This window comes from Kogia breviceps, chromosome 6 (assembly GCF_026419965.1).
Source record: "Kogia breviceps isolate mKogBre1 chromosome 6, mKogBre1 haplotype 1, whole genome shotgun sequence".
NCBI classification, from domain to species: domain Eukaryota; kingdom Metazoa; phylum Chordata; class Mammalia; order Artiodactyla; family Physeteridae; genus Kogia; species Kogia breviceps.
In genome coordinates, this window is record NC_081315.1 from 142,784,257 (window position 1) to 142,798,830 (window position 14,574).

General features: G+C 53.1%; 1 protein-coding gene and 1 long non-coding RNA gene across 4 annotated transcripts in view; both read left to right on the forward strand.

Annotated features, from left to right (window-relative positions):
• Window positions 1-12,579, forward strand: part of LOC136794405 (uncharacterized) — a 39,137-nt gene extending 26,558 nt beyond the window's left edge. Inside the window, exon 4 of the long non-coding RNA XR_010841155.1 lies at window positions 11,749-12,579. This is a non-coding gene — a long non-coding RNA (uncharacterized lncRNA). The remainder of the gene's footprint in view (window positions 1-11,748) is intronic.
• A 289-nt stretch (window positions 12,580-12,868) lies between these two features.
• The window catches only part of KIAA0232 (KIAA0232 ortholog), an 87,857-nt gene continuing 86,151 nt past the window's right edge, over window positions 12,869-14,574 (forward strand). For 2 of the 3 annotated variants that reach the window (XM_067036719.1, XM_059066200.2), the window contains exon 1: window positions 12,869-13,226. The gene's annotated coding sequence lies outside the window, so the exon portion shown is untranslated. Of the gene's footprint in view, window positions 13,227-13,861; window positions 14,164-14,574 lie in introns of those variants that run through there. The other variant, XM_067036720.1, reaches the window with a different exon arrangement.

The following is a 14,574-nucleotide window of genomic DNA, read 5'->3' on the forward strand; positions in this document are numbered from 1 at the left end:
GAACTTTCACCCTGAATTTACCTCCTCCAAGTCCACACCCCCTGACCAAGGCCCTGCCCACAGCTCTTGGAGTCTCTCTTAAGCCAGGACAATTGAGGTAAAAAGCCAGGCAGAGAATTGGAGCAACACTTGGGATGGAGAAAAGGGCACAGCTCTGGTCACTGCCAGAGCTGGGTTCAAGTCCTGCCTCTGCAACTTCCCTGCTCTGTGGCCTCTGGAGACTCACTGGTCCTTTCAGAGCCTCGGTGTCTTCACCTGAGAAAGGTGTGAGAGGCCTCAAGGGGTGGCTAAGCAGGTTGGAGAGTTGATGGTGGGAAGGGCCTGGCGCACAGTAGGTTCTCGGGAAACAAGAGCTGTCGTCAGGGACCAGGTGGCTCCAGCCCTATTTTATAGAGAATATTAATGATAAACAAATGAGTGCTTTGCTACCACCCCGAACCGCCAATCTGATTAGGGGCCGAGGAAGTTTGTTTGTTTCCTGGATGCAAAGAACCAGCTGATTTCTCCAAGCCTGGTGCACCTGACAATTATCCCAGACAACACTGACGCCCTCTGGAAGGTAGCTGAGATGTTGGGGTAGCACGGGAGAAGGAGGGGGCTCTTCAGAGGACCCACAAGCACCTCTGCTTCAAAAGTGGGCCCTGGGCCAGCCACCAGGGTAATTAGGCCCGATGGTCTTGAGGTAGAAGCTCTAAACCTCCTTGAAATGCTGTAAATCAAGCCACGCATGGGACGGGTGTCTGATTTTATAGCAACTTTCCCCTTCAGGTAAGTCTTCCATGGAACCACATGTACTCTTCTTTCCATTCGACGGTGGAAATAAGTTAGATGCTGGATTTTGCTGTTTTTTGGCATTAATGTGCCGTTGCATGCGAATATTGTTAGACGTTCCCCTTGATCATGTCAATTGGATGGAACGTGGTATTCTTTTAGCCTTTTGTTCAAAAGAGGTGGAGGAAATAGGAATTGCCACATGATTCCTGAGTGGGTTTCGCTGTTGTTTTGTTTCTCAAAAGCTGGGTTGAAGGAACATCTACTTTGCAGGAACGGCTGGGTAACCGTCTGCCAACTAGATTGTCTGCAGAGACTTCTGGTGCTTTTCTCCATCATCTTCCCCAGGGCAACCAGGACCTACCCCCTCGGTGGCTTACTTCCCGCCACCAGGAATGCTTGGGACAGGCCAGGGACTCAGCAGCGGTGGTGGTGGTGGTGGTGGGGGGGGTCATAGGAACGGTCACCAGGGAATTTGTGAACACACTGCCCCCAGCACCATGGGTGGGAGAAGCCCAGCCACGTGGGAAAACACGTGTCTGAGGGAGGCCAGGCTTTGGAGCCAGTGAGCCCGTCCCAGCTCAGCCACTTCCTGGCTGTTGGACCGTGGACAAGGTTGCTACTTCTCCCTGCTTCCGTAAAATGGGAGAGCAACGGCACCTGCCTTGCAGGATTGTGAGGATTTGATGCGTCAACACGTGTAAGGTCCAGAAGGGCACCCAGCGCTCAGAGAGTACTCAGCAAACCCTAGGCCTGCTTACGAAGCCTCCGCGGCTAGTTCAGCAAATGGCAGGGAAATTAATTCCTCTAAAATCTCAGGACAGGGACACCATTTTGCAAGTGAGGAATGAGGCATAAGAAGAAAGGCACCACGGCAGCACTACTGACGGTAGCCAAAAGGTGGAAGCAACCGAGGTGTCCATCGAGAAACAAAGTGGACGCATACAATGGAATGCTACTGAGCTTTAAAAAGGAGGGAAATTCGGACACTTTCTACAGGGATGGACCTTGAGGACATGATGCTAAGTGAAATAATCCAGTCCCCAAAAGACAAACCCCGTATGATTTCACTTAACAAGGCCCCTAGAGTAGTCAGACTCATAGAAACAGAAAGTGGAATGGTTTCCAAGGGCTGGGAGTGGGCAGCAGGCGTGGGGAATGGAAGTTATTGTTTAATGTGCACAGTTTCAGTTTTGCAAGATGAAGATTACGGAGACGGATGGTGGTGAAGGTTGCACGACATTGTGAATGTATTTAACACCCCTGAACTGTATACCGAGAAATGGTTAAGATAGTATATTTTATGTTACATGTATTTTATAGCAATTAAAAATGTTTCAGAAGGAGAAAGAAATGACCCAACTTGCCCAGGTCCTTCTGCTGGGAAGCGAGAGAGGCAGCATTCAGAGTCAGCACAAAGTGACACCCCTCCCAGCCAGTGGTTCCCCAACACGAGCCTCCCTGCCACAAGTCTGTTCAATGGGTACAACTCAGGGGAAGAGCGTGGCGCTCAGAAAGAGAGCCGAATACGTTACTGAGGGAAAACACGAAAGGTGACCCAGGAGAGAGGAGCAATCAGTGGGCATGAAGTCAGGAGGACGGGGTGTCAGGCAGCTTCTGCTGTGTGAGCTTTGGCACGCCACTCACCCTCTCTGGTCTGCTGTAGGAGGGTCATAGGTCAGGAGGGCATCCGGATCCTTCCAGCTCTACGGTCTAGGGAGGGGCGAGTTGAGATGCCCAGATACGTGCTGACAGCTCCAACAGGCCTCAGTGCCCTCTGCCACCTGAAGATCCTTGCTGGGTGCTGGGAACTGCCTTCTCACTTGGGTACCTACCGTGTACCAAGCTCTATTCTGGGCCAGGTCCCTGCCCTGGGGCTGATGTCCTCTTGGGGAGGACAGGCAACAGACAAGTAAATAAACAGAAATAGAGCCTATGGAGAAAGAAACATGAATGATATGGTAGGGTGTTTTCATTGGCTGGGCCAGTGTTCCCGGGAGTTCCTGGGGAGGGGAGGCAGCCCTCTGGTTGGGGCCCAGGAAGGCATCCTGGAGAAGGTGGCATCTGGATCCCCAGCCTTTGTCCCAGCCAACCAGAGGCACGAGAGAGAAAGAACTTGCGGGCCCAGTCTTGTGGGGAAGACAGACACAGCAGCAAACGCATCACACATAACTACAGGGCAGGAGAGAGCGGGGGCGGCAGACCACCTCACAGGAGATTTTCCTGGACAAAAGGACACATGAGCAGGACTTGGGAGGATGGATATGTTAATCAGAGCTGAGAAGTGCACCCCAGGCTTTGGGGCAGGACAGGCAGGGCAGGTGGACGTTCCTGCCGCCGAGGTTCCCCAGTCTGAGCTGAATGGCCTTTAGGGATCCGCAACCCAGTCCCACTTTTCCATGTGGGAAACAGAGGCTCTGAGAAGTAAACCACCTGCCCCTGGCGGCTTGCTCTGTGGCACTCTCTGTGCCACGAGCTTTACCTGACGTGTCTTCTCACCTAAGCTCACCTCTTCCTGGCAGATGTCAGCTTCCTGTTAAGGGTACTTAAGCATTGTCATCAGACTGTGACATAGTTATGGCACATAAACACAAATATAAAATCCATTTTAATAGGCATCCATTATATCTATTCCCCCTGTAAACACCACAGTATCATGAGCTGTTAGTAACAATTCTGTCTCTTAGGAATGATCCAAATCGGACTGTAAATCTTTGGCATTCTCTGATCTTTATTTATTCATTCAACCAGTATTTATTCTGAGCACCTGCTGTGTGTGAGGTCCTGCGCTAGGGGCTGAGAATGCAGCAGTGCTCAAAGTGGACAGAGCCCTAGGGACTTCCCTGGAGGTCCAGTGGTTAGGGCTCCGCACTTCCACCGCAGGGGGCACGGGTTTGATCCCTGGTCACGGAACTAGGATCCTCACAGGCTGTGCAGTGCAGCCAAAAAATTAAAAAAAAAAAAAAAAAAGGTAGACAGAGCCCTGCCTGCCCTCCTGAAGCTTACAGTTAGAGAAGAATCCAGGAGCCTGGAGTCCATGCTCTGCAACAGGGAAGCCACCACAATGAGAAGTCTGTGCACCGCAACAAAGAGTAGCCCCCGCTCACCGCAACTAGAGAAAGCCCACGCGCAGCAACGAAGACCCAATGCAGCCAAAACAAATAAATAAATTTATATATATGTTAAAGAAACGCATTTGTGAAAAAAAAATTAAAAATAGATGCTCTCTTTAGCCAGCCTTCAATGCTATTGTCCCAGACTTGCAGGGTTGGAGAGGTCCTTGGAGCTCAGCCTGTCTAGACCATACCAAGCGCTTCAATATCTCTCGCAAGATCTCAGCTAAGTGATCAGCCCACACACACATACTCCACTTACAAGTTTCTCACAACTCCTGAGAAGGTCAGTCCCATCTTGGGACACCCATGGCTACTTAAAGTGGACACAGCACCAGAAGGGAGAGTCGGTTTCCAATGCCGGGTCCAGTCACATGGGACAAGTCACTTCAGCCCTCTGAGCCTCAGCGTCCTCACCTGTTAAATGGGGACTCATGGGGCAGTGGATGAGGTTGAAAGGAAATAGCATAGGTGAAAGTTCTTTGCACAAAATATGTACATCGTAGGTGCTCAGTAAAAGCTTCCATTGCTCACAGTCCAAATATGTACAACCTTCCTGAAGGCAATTCCAGGTATAGCAAGAGTTCTGAATGCTCATTCCCTGCACCAGGTATGTTTTTTTAAAAAAAATATTTATTTATTTATTTGGTTGCGTTGGGTCTTAGCTGTGGCACGCAGGATCTTCGTTGTAGCGTGTGGGCTTCTCTCTAGTTGTTGCATTCGGGCTCCAGAGCGTGTGGGCTTAGTTACACTGTGGCATGTGGGATCTTTGTTCCCTGACCAGGGTTCGAACCCACGTCCCCTGCATTGGAAGGCAGATTCTTAACCACTGGGCCACCAGGGAAGTCCCCCAGGTATGTATTATTAACCTTCTCTTACAGATAAGGAAACTGAGGCTCAGTAGTCACCCAAAGTCAGACAGCTTCGGCCACAGTCTGGCTCTTGGCACTATACAAACTTGCCACTTCCCATGAGTCTGAGATATGGTTAGAAGTCAAGGGCAGAGGGACACACACACACACACACACACACACACACACACACACACACACATCCCACCTCTCCAATGTCACCTGGAATCCTCCAGCCATGCCAAACTGCTTTCATTTTCTCAGTGCACTATGACCTCCCCTGCCTCAGGACATTTGTATGTGCTATTCCTCTGCCTGTACTGATCACAACCTACCTTCCAGTACTGATCACAAAGACCTGGGTCCTTTTCATTTTCCAAACCTCAAGCTGAATATCACTTCCTCAGGGAAGACTTTTGCTGATAAAATTCTAAGTAGATAGTTAAATAGATTCTCCCTGTTTGTTTCTTTTTAGAGCATTTAACAGGTTAGTAATGATGTATTTCTATTTTTTTTATAGTTGGTTTCCATACTTAGATTGTAAGTTCCATGGAGCCATGCTCGCTTTACTTACCAATGTGTACCAGGAGTCTAACACAGTGTCTGCCAAGTTTGTTGAATCAATGGACAGAAAGATGGAAGGCAAGAAAACTAGATTTGGGATTGACAGGGACCTGGCTGTTTCCCAGACCTGAATCTGTGAACCAGCTGAACTGTAAACTTGTGAAAATTACTTCAATTCCCTGAGCCTCAGTTTCCCCCTCTGTAAAAACAAAGATAATAATAGTCCCTCCCTGCTTGTGAGAATTAAATGAGATTGTGTGTGTAATACACAAGACCAAGAACATAGAGGGTGTTATGGATTGAACTGTGTTCCCCCCAAAAGATATGTTGAAATCCTAATCCCCAGTACCTTAGTGACCTTATTCGGAAATAGTCTTTGCAGATGTAATTAGTAAAGATGAGGTCATATTGAGTAGGGTGGGCCCCTACTCCAATATGATTGGCGTCCTCATAAGAAGAGAGAGACACAGAGGAAAGATGGTCATGCGACAACCAAAGCAGAGATCGGAGTAATGCATCTACAAGCAATGGAATGCCAAGGATGGCTGGAAAACAACAGAAGCTGGGGGCTTCCCTGGTGGCGCAGTGGTTAAGAATCCGCCTGCCAATGCAGGGAACATGGGTTCGAGCCCTGGTCCGGGAAGATCCCACATGCTGCGGAGCAACTAAGCCCGTGTGCCACAACTACCGATCCTGCGCTCTAGAGCCCACGAGCCACAACTACTGAGCCTGCGTGCCACAACTACTGAAGCCCACGCGCCTAAGAGAGGCCACCGCCATGAGAAGCCGGCGCACTGCAACAAAGAGGAGATCCCACTCGCTGCAACTAGAGAAAGCCTGCGTGCAGCAGTGAAGACCCAACGCAGCCAAAACAAAACAAAAAAAACAGAATCTAGAAGAGACAAGAAAGAATTCTTCCCTAGAGCCTTCAGAGGGACACAGCCCTGCTGACACCTTGATTTCAGACTTCCAGCTTCCATTGCCGTGAGACAACACATTTCTGTTGCACTTTTTACAGCAGCGCTAGGATAATGGATACGGTAGGCACTGAACAGATGTCAGGTCAGTGTGCCTTCCTTCACTTTTGCTCTCTCACGTTGTGTTACGGACGCGTAGTCCCTGGGAGACGGTGCGGTCCTCAGCGTGTCCGCGTCTGATCCGCATAGCGCAGCCCCGGCCTGAGAGTGCGGGAGGCGGGTGTCAAGCACACCAGGGCCCTCGTAAGGGCCCTGTGCCCTTAGCACTCGGAAGACAAGGGCCAATTTCCTGTCGTTCTCTCCTGGCTGGGAACTGTCCCACACTGTGCACTGACAAGAACCGTGCGAGAACTGGTCTGGCCCAAGACGTGGAGGTAAATGGAGAGGATCTCGGCCTGCCCGGGCTTCCCAGTGGTGGGACCCGCTTTCCTGAAAGGCAACCCCTCTTATGCCTTCCCGGCCCCTCCTCCTGGTATGGCAGCAGGGGAGCCCCTTGTGATGGAGAAGAGGGGATGAGCACCTTCCAGCTCACCTGCTCCGGGCTTTGAAATATCACCTGGATGGAGCGTCCTCTCCTATGGAAGGCCTGGTGTCTGACAAGCTGCTGGTAGGCTATGCTCACAGTTTAATACCTTGATTAAAAATCACCTCCCAGTCCTTTGCACGTCAGTCGCCCGGATGCAGGGTCCTCCTGGGTGTAGAAGGGCAAACCAGTGCAGAGGAAGCCTCTGTTACTAATAATAACAAACCATCAGTGCTGAGGCCAGGAGGTCGGGGGGTGTGGTCAACGTCTAGCCTTCGGGCTCCAGCAGAGGGACTTCAGCCTTGCTTCCTTCCCACCCAGACTCACAAGGCGGAGGCGGTTTCCCCAGTCGCAGGAAGGGGCTTCATATACTGGGCGATCAGGAGACTGGCGTTTGCCCCCGGAGGGTGCTCTGGTTGTTTCCATTTCCGGGGTTTGGAAGCCACAGCTCAGAGAGAGGAAGTAACTTGCTCAAGGTCGCACGGCTGCCAGGCCTCAGCACTGGACGCCCACCCCGGTCGGCCGGACCTCAGAGCCTCACTGCAAGGTCCTTTCCGGAGCAAATTTAATGGGGCAGAACAGGAGGGCTCTAGCTCAGCGGCTGGGGAGAGGGCACTGATCTGGGGAAGGCAGTGAGTTAGCCGTGGACACGCTGCGGTGCGGGTCCCCACCAGCAAGGTGACAAGTGCAGGAGGCAAGTCTGGGGCCTCAGAGAAAGGCCAGGGTGAGTAGAGAGAGATACGTGTCCCTCATCTCCGTGGTAGTTCAAGCTGTGGAGCAGATGAAACTTCCCTAGGAGCCTGCTGAGTGATGGGGTGAAGCGGTGGAGTGAGGGGGGACAGAGGAAGAAGGGACCGGAGCTGGGGCTGGCGTTTAGGGAATGTTTCCTGTGTACCGGGCGCTATCCTGACCCTCTACCTGGATTCACGTATCCCCCTCACAACAACCCTCTCAGGTGGACGCTATTATTATTATTATTTTAAATATATATATATTTATTTTTATTTATTTATTCTGGCTGCACCGGGTCTTCGTGGTGGCACGCGTGCGGGATCTAGTTCCCTGACCAGGGATCTAACCCCGGGCCACCTGCATTGGGAGCTCGGAGCCTTATCCACTGGACCACCAGGGAAGTCCCGGGTGGATACTATTATTATTACACCATTTTGCAGATGAGAGAACTGAGAGGCTAAATAGCTGACCCACGTCAGCAAGCTGATAAGTGGTGGAGCTCTGCTTCAACCCAGCGGGCTTAACCACCGTACTACCTGACCTCTAGACTGGCCGGTCGCTGGCGCCACCGTGGAGCTCTCCGTGGACTGGGGTGAAGGGGTACGAATGAGGAAGAAGCCAGCAGCCACCGGAACAAATTTGGAGGAAGAACGGCAAGCCCGTGCCTCTGATTTTGTTTTGCCTTGAACACAGCTGACAGCCAAGCAGGGCAGGGCTGCTACTACCCCTCCATCTTCTCATGGAAATGGAAGCCCCGTGAAGGTCAGTGGGTTCCTCAAGGTCATACTGTGAGGCTGTGTCAGAGGCTTGACCTCAACTCTGCAGATGCTGCAAGGGTATCCGGCGCCCCCAGGAGGAATGCAGGGCCTCTCAGAGGAGGGGCGGTCGGTCAGGAGGGGCTGTAGGCCCAGCTGGCCGCCTTGAGTGACGACATCCAAGCTGAGATGAACATTAGAATCCTAAAGGAGGGGATGGGTCCCGAGGGGAGTCAATGGGGAGCTCCTCTGGTCAGAGGATCATTCGCTGAAAAGCCGGCTCGGGATGGACCCTCAGGACACAGCGGGGCACAGTGTAAAGAGCAGGGCTGCGGTCAAACCCCGGTGCTTTTGCCACACAGTAGCGGCGCGGCCCGGGGCAGGCCACCTAAGCCCTCCAGAGCCTTCGGCGTCTCTAACTGCACAGCGGGGTAACCTCCCCACTGCCGGCTGATGGGTGGGATCATGATAGGGTGAGTAAAGCCCCAGGCACACAGCTGGGGGCTCAGTAAATGGGCTGCTATTATCAGTGTTGGACACAGCTGAGGTTTGTACACATTATTTGATTTTAAAAATTAGGCTTTATTTTCTAGAGCAATTTAAGTTTCATAGCAAAACGGAGCAGAAAGGACAGAAATTTCCCATATGCCTCCTACCCTCCCTCCCTAGCCTCCCACTTGTATTAAAGTGTAGCTTCGTTGAAATTTTGTTTCCAAAGTTCACTGGAAAAAGAAAAAAAAAACAAAAAGGAGACTTTTGAAACCTTCCTGCCCAAGTCCCTTGCTGTGTAGAAGGGGAAACTGAGGCCCAGAGAGGGCGAGTACACACCCAAGGTCACAGAGCCAAGGAGGCCTGGCCCCTGCCTTCTGTGAGTGTGCGTTGCACAGCATCACCAAGCATCCTGGACTCAGCCTCATCCTGACGTTCACCACGCATACACGGGGTTACAAAACTACTGCCCCAGCTGGCGTCCTCCGAAACCCTTGCTGGGATCCATAACATCAAAGTCAGAGGGCACTAGAACTTGTCACATTCCCATTCTCATTGCCTGTCCTCGTGCAGGGGTTAAAGAGCAGAGACAGGTGGTTCTCAGACTGGAGAAATGCATGTTCACAGACATACACAGAGGCCAAGATGGTTTCTCTTTACAAAATCGTGAAGTGGGGCTCCAGAGCGCAGGCTCAGTAGCTGTGGTGCACGGGCTTAGTTGCTCTGCAGCAACTAAGGGATCTTCCTGGACCAGGGCTTGAACCCACGTCCCCTGAATTGGCAGGCAGATTCTTAACCACTGTGCCACCAGGGAAGCCTGAACCCACACACTTTGCCACCCCGCCTTTGACATTCCTTCAAGCTTTGGAAGCTCGTGGCTCGCTCTGGAGCCTGCAAGCCGCAACTACTGAGCCCGCATGCCACAACAACTGAAGCCCGCGTGCCTAGAGCCCGTGCTCCGCAGCAAGAGAAGCCACCGCAACGAGAAGCCCGCGCGCCACAGCGAAGAGTAGCCCCCACTCGCCGCGACTAGAGAGAGCCCGCGCGCAGCAACGAAGACCCAATGCAGCCAAGAATAAAGTATAAGTAAATTATTTAATTAAAAAAAAAGAGTGTGGGATCATGCTTGAGAACCCAGTTCCCGACAGCTCCCATGAACACAGGGCTGTTTTCTCACGTGTGTCTACTTGGACTACATTACAGATGACCTTTTAGTCAGTCATCTACAAACTGGCAGGCCCTGTGGTGGGTCGGTGAACACCACGGACAAGATGACTGCTCCTGGGATCCAGGTCTTCGGTGGAAGGGAGGTTGAGCTTAAAGAGTAAACAAACAGACGACCAAGGTGATTTCAGATACTGATAGGAGCTATGGATAAAAACCAAAACGAAACAGGATGGTGACATCATGACTGGGAGGGCTGGCTACTTTAAAGTGGGGATCAGGGGAGGTGTCTCTTAGCAGGTGACATTGTAGCTGAGCCTTGAACAAGGAGGAGCCAGCTATGCAAACATCTGGGGAGAGAAGTTTCTGTGAAGAGAAATCAGCAAGTGCCAAAGCCCTGAGGCTGGAGTCAGCCAAGCCTTCTAGGACTTTCATCAAAACAAATAATCTGGGACTTTCCTGATGTTGCAGTGGTTAAGAATCCACCCTGCCAATGCAGGGGACACGGGTCGGGCCCTGATCTGGGAAGATGCCGCATGCCACAGAGCAACTAAGCCCGTGCGCCACGACTGATGAGCCTGTGCTCTAGAGCTCGTAAGCCACAACTACTGAAGCCCATGTGCAACAACTACTGAAGCCCATGTGCCTAGAGCCCGAGCTCCGCAAGGGAAGCCATCGCAATGAGAAACCCGCACACCGCAGCCAGAGAAGAGTAGCCCCCACTCAACTCAATTAGAGAAAGCCCACACGCAGCCACAAGTAAATAAATAAATGGCGAAAAACAAATAATCTGAAGGCAAGGGGGCTGGATTTTTTGTTTGTTTGCTTTTGTTTTTGTTTTGGCCGCACCACAGGGATTGAACTTGGGCCCTCAGCAGTGAGAACACAGAGTCCGAACCATTGGACCACCAGGGAATTCCCAAGGGGGCTGTTTTGTTAAGGAAACAAAGTAAACAAGAGATTTTCATTCTCTAACCTGTAATCTTCCCCCACCACCCAAAATCATACTAATACTAGTTAATTCCTACTCAGTTTACATACTTCTTCCTCCAAGAAGCCTTCTGGTCCCACTTGTTCGTGGTTTATAAAAACTGGTCTGTGGCAAAATGAGAAAAATGTCAGAAAACCCGTGTGTGTGTGTGTGTGTGTGTGTGTGTGTGTGTCTAAAAAGTTGCCAACCGTTGTTACCTTTCTCTGAGAATATCTGAGATATATTGTTACTACAATCATCCCTCCCTTCAGCCGGGACTGGTTTCAGGACCCTTTCAATACCAAAACTGGAGGATACTCAAGTCCCTTACATAAAATGGCACAGTATTTGCATATAACCTATGCACATTCCCCTCCTTCATACTTTAAATCATCTCTAGATTATTTATAACACCTAATGCAATGTAAATAGTTATAAATACGATGTAAATGTTATGTAAATAGTTGAGGCGAAGTCAAAATTTGCTTTTTGGAACTTCCCGGAATTTTTTTCTCAAGTGTTTTTGATCCATGGTTGCCTGAGTCCACGGATGCAGCCCCATGGGTACTGAGGGATGACTGTATTTTTATTTTTCACTGTTAATATAGGTCCTTTTCACTAAACGATGAGTGTGGATGATGACAAAGTTAACGCGGCAAAAATGAAAAGTTGACCACTCTTTGCAAATCCCCTATATTGGGGGGTAAATTTCGCTGGTCTGTGACTCCCAGGTCTGAGGGCACCTGGGAACTAGACTCCGAAGCTCCATTACTTGCCCCTTCTTTGCACCCAGGTCACTCTGGATTTCCTACACCCTTTCATCCTCTCGCTCTTTTCAGAGTTTGATCTCCAAGAGGGCAGGGCCACCCCTGCCTGGCGTCCAGCAAGGCCCAGAACAGGTGCTCAGAAGACAGTGATTGAACGCACTGTGATTCATGATGAGACACATTCAACTGAGATGAACCTCACAGAATATAACTGGGAGCAAACTGATGAAGCCAGAGAGCTGTGTAAAGGAGAAGACCCCAGACCTCATAGCCAGGAGCCTGGGTTCAAATCCTGCAAGAGGCAGTGTGGTTTGGGGAAGTCAGAAGACCTCACCTCTTCCGGAGCAGGAAAGCTTAGGTGAAATCATTTACTTTCTCTGATCCTCGGGTTTCCCTCCTGTGAGATGGGGATGATAATGCCTTGACCCAGGATTCTTCTTAAGAACAAAACACAGGTGTACCGAAGAGCACTTTGTAGATAGTGTACAAATCGTTCGTGGTCCATCCCTCCAGCACCCACCCAGCTCGTGATATCCAGTTTGCCTCTTCCCAGCCTGTACATCAGCTTCTCCTACCCCGGGGAGCTGGTGCGGGAACCTTGCTTCCCAAGTTCTGAAAGGAAAGCTCAGTGCCTGGCACGTAGTAGGTGCTCAACAAATAAATCAATGAAGAATGACCCCCAGGCAGGTCAGGCTCCCTCTTTAGTAAATAGGCAATCTCCAAGGCTCCTATCTCACTGGCGCCTGTGATACTTATTTGCCTTTTTAAGGACAGACCTACGAATCACATTTAGGAAAAGTGGGTGGGTGTGAAGAGACTTTGATTAAAAGGTTAGTGCACATTTTTGGTTCCCACTTCCGAATCTTCCGGAATTTATTTTTGCCTACTTAATAAAAAGAGCCATGTCACATTTCTTTAGCTTGTCTTCTGGGTTAAAAAAAAATTTTTTTTTTTAAGCCTGTATTTTAAACCGCCCACTCCAGCCAACCCAGGACGCAGCGAGGAGGGGGCCGCAGACAGGTGGAGCGTGTGCCGGGAAGGCGGGGACCGAGGCGGCCCGGAGGCGGGGAGGGGCGGCGGCGGAGTTCAGGAGCCCCACTCGCCCCTCCGCAGGGGGCGTCTCCGCTCCACCCGCACACCGGGCGGCCTCCTGCCTACAGTCCTCCAACCTCCCGGCGACTCCCAGCACCCACCGGCAGCGGCGGGGCCCCGTCAGGATCCAGGGCCCTCCGCTCGCCCGCCCGCGTCGGGAAGCCCAGCGCCGACCGGAGGGGCGGGGCCGGGGCGGGGTGGTGGCGCTGATGTAATCCCGGCTCCTGGGCGGAAGGATATGGAGCGCGCCCGGTTGGCTGGGCGCTGAGGCCAGTTGCCGGGTAACGAAGCGGAGCGGCCGCGGTGCGCCGCCTCCCGCCCTCCGCCGAGTGGCGCCGGAGCCGCCGCCGCTTTACGTAAGGCGCAGGCCAGGGCTGCCCGGCGCTCGGCAGCCGCTCGGATCCCTCGGAGCGAGAAGGCGCCCCCGCCAGCTGCCGCGACGCCCGGCCGCTCGGCAGGTACCGTGGGTGGGCTGGGCGGGCTGAGCGGGCCGCGGCCCCTCGGGCGGCTGGGGCGGGCCGCCACCAAGGCCGAGGGTCTCCGGGACCGGCCTGAGGGAGGCCGGGCCGCCCCGCCGGGCCGCGGGCTCCGCGAGGACCCCGGCCGGACCCCGGGCGTGCGGTGCGCTGCCGGCCCGGGGACCCCGGCCCTGGGGAGCCGGGCGCCGGCGCACGGGGCGGACGATGAGTCCGCACAATGGGCGGGTGTCGCCGCGCTGGGAGCGGTTCTCTGGGGGGGAGGCGCGGCGAAACGGGGAGCGGACGTGCGGCCGGGGTGCGGCGCTCAGAGTGCGGCGGCCGTGGGACACCCGGAGCGGCTGGCCGGCCGGCGGGTGGGCGCTCGCGGCGCTGCCCTCGCCCAGCTGCGTCCCTCCGCCCCCTCCTCTCCTGCATTGTCCTTTAGGGGCCCGGGAAGGGAAGCCGCCGGCGGGGGAGGGGAGGGGCGGGGCGGCGCGGACGGACGGGCGCGCGGGCCTGTGGCGCTGCGCGCGCGGGGCGGGCCCTGCCGGTGGGGCGGGCCCTGAGGCGCAAGGTTCGGCGAAGGTTACGGCCGCCCGCGGGAGGGACGGGCCCGCAAAGTCACCCGCGGCCGCGGCGCGGGAGGGCCTGAGCCGGCTCGGGCCGGCTCCAGGCACACGCGTCCCCGGCCACCCCTCGGAACTCTCCGCCTCTCCGCGCCCGAGGAACGGCTGGTCGCGAGGGAAATGCCTGCAGCCCCAGGATTTAGTGGGCGGTGCGCAGTTGAACGGGCCTGCCGAACTGCTGGTGGCGGATCCCCCCCCCCAAATCCTGGCAGAAGCCGGTTTTGATTTCACTGTCGCCACCTTTCACTTTTTGCCCTCCACAGACAAGCAATGGAGACCTCACCTAGTACAAAGTGTAGGAGATTAAGCGGGTAGGGGGACATGTGGTTTTTTGGAATGTTTTAACTAAATGTGGTTTCTGCTAATAAATATCTGGGTTGGATTCTTGGATATCTAGGTCGGCTACTTCGGCCAGGTTCCTAAGATTGAGCTTTACATGTCTGGATCTTTGCTTGTTTAAAAAAAACAGTGGTAGGAGATTGGTGAAGAGGTCGGGGTAAGCAGTTTTGATAATAGGTGATGCCGTGGGTAAAACTAACTATACAGTCAAATCCCTAATCCCTAAAGTAGGTTTCTCCTGTGCAATAAGACCGGGGCCAGAGCACCTTGACCATTTCATAGACGTCGAATCCGACGTGGCGGTGGTCGGGGGCGGGAATCTATCACTTTGCAGCTTGAAGGTCAAATATTCTCTCATCGGTTATTTTGGATTGATCCACTCA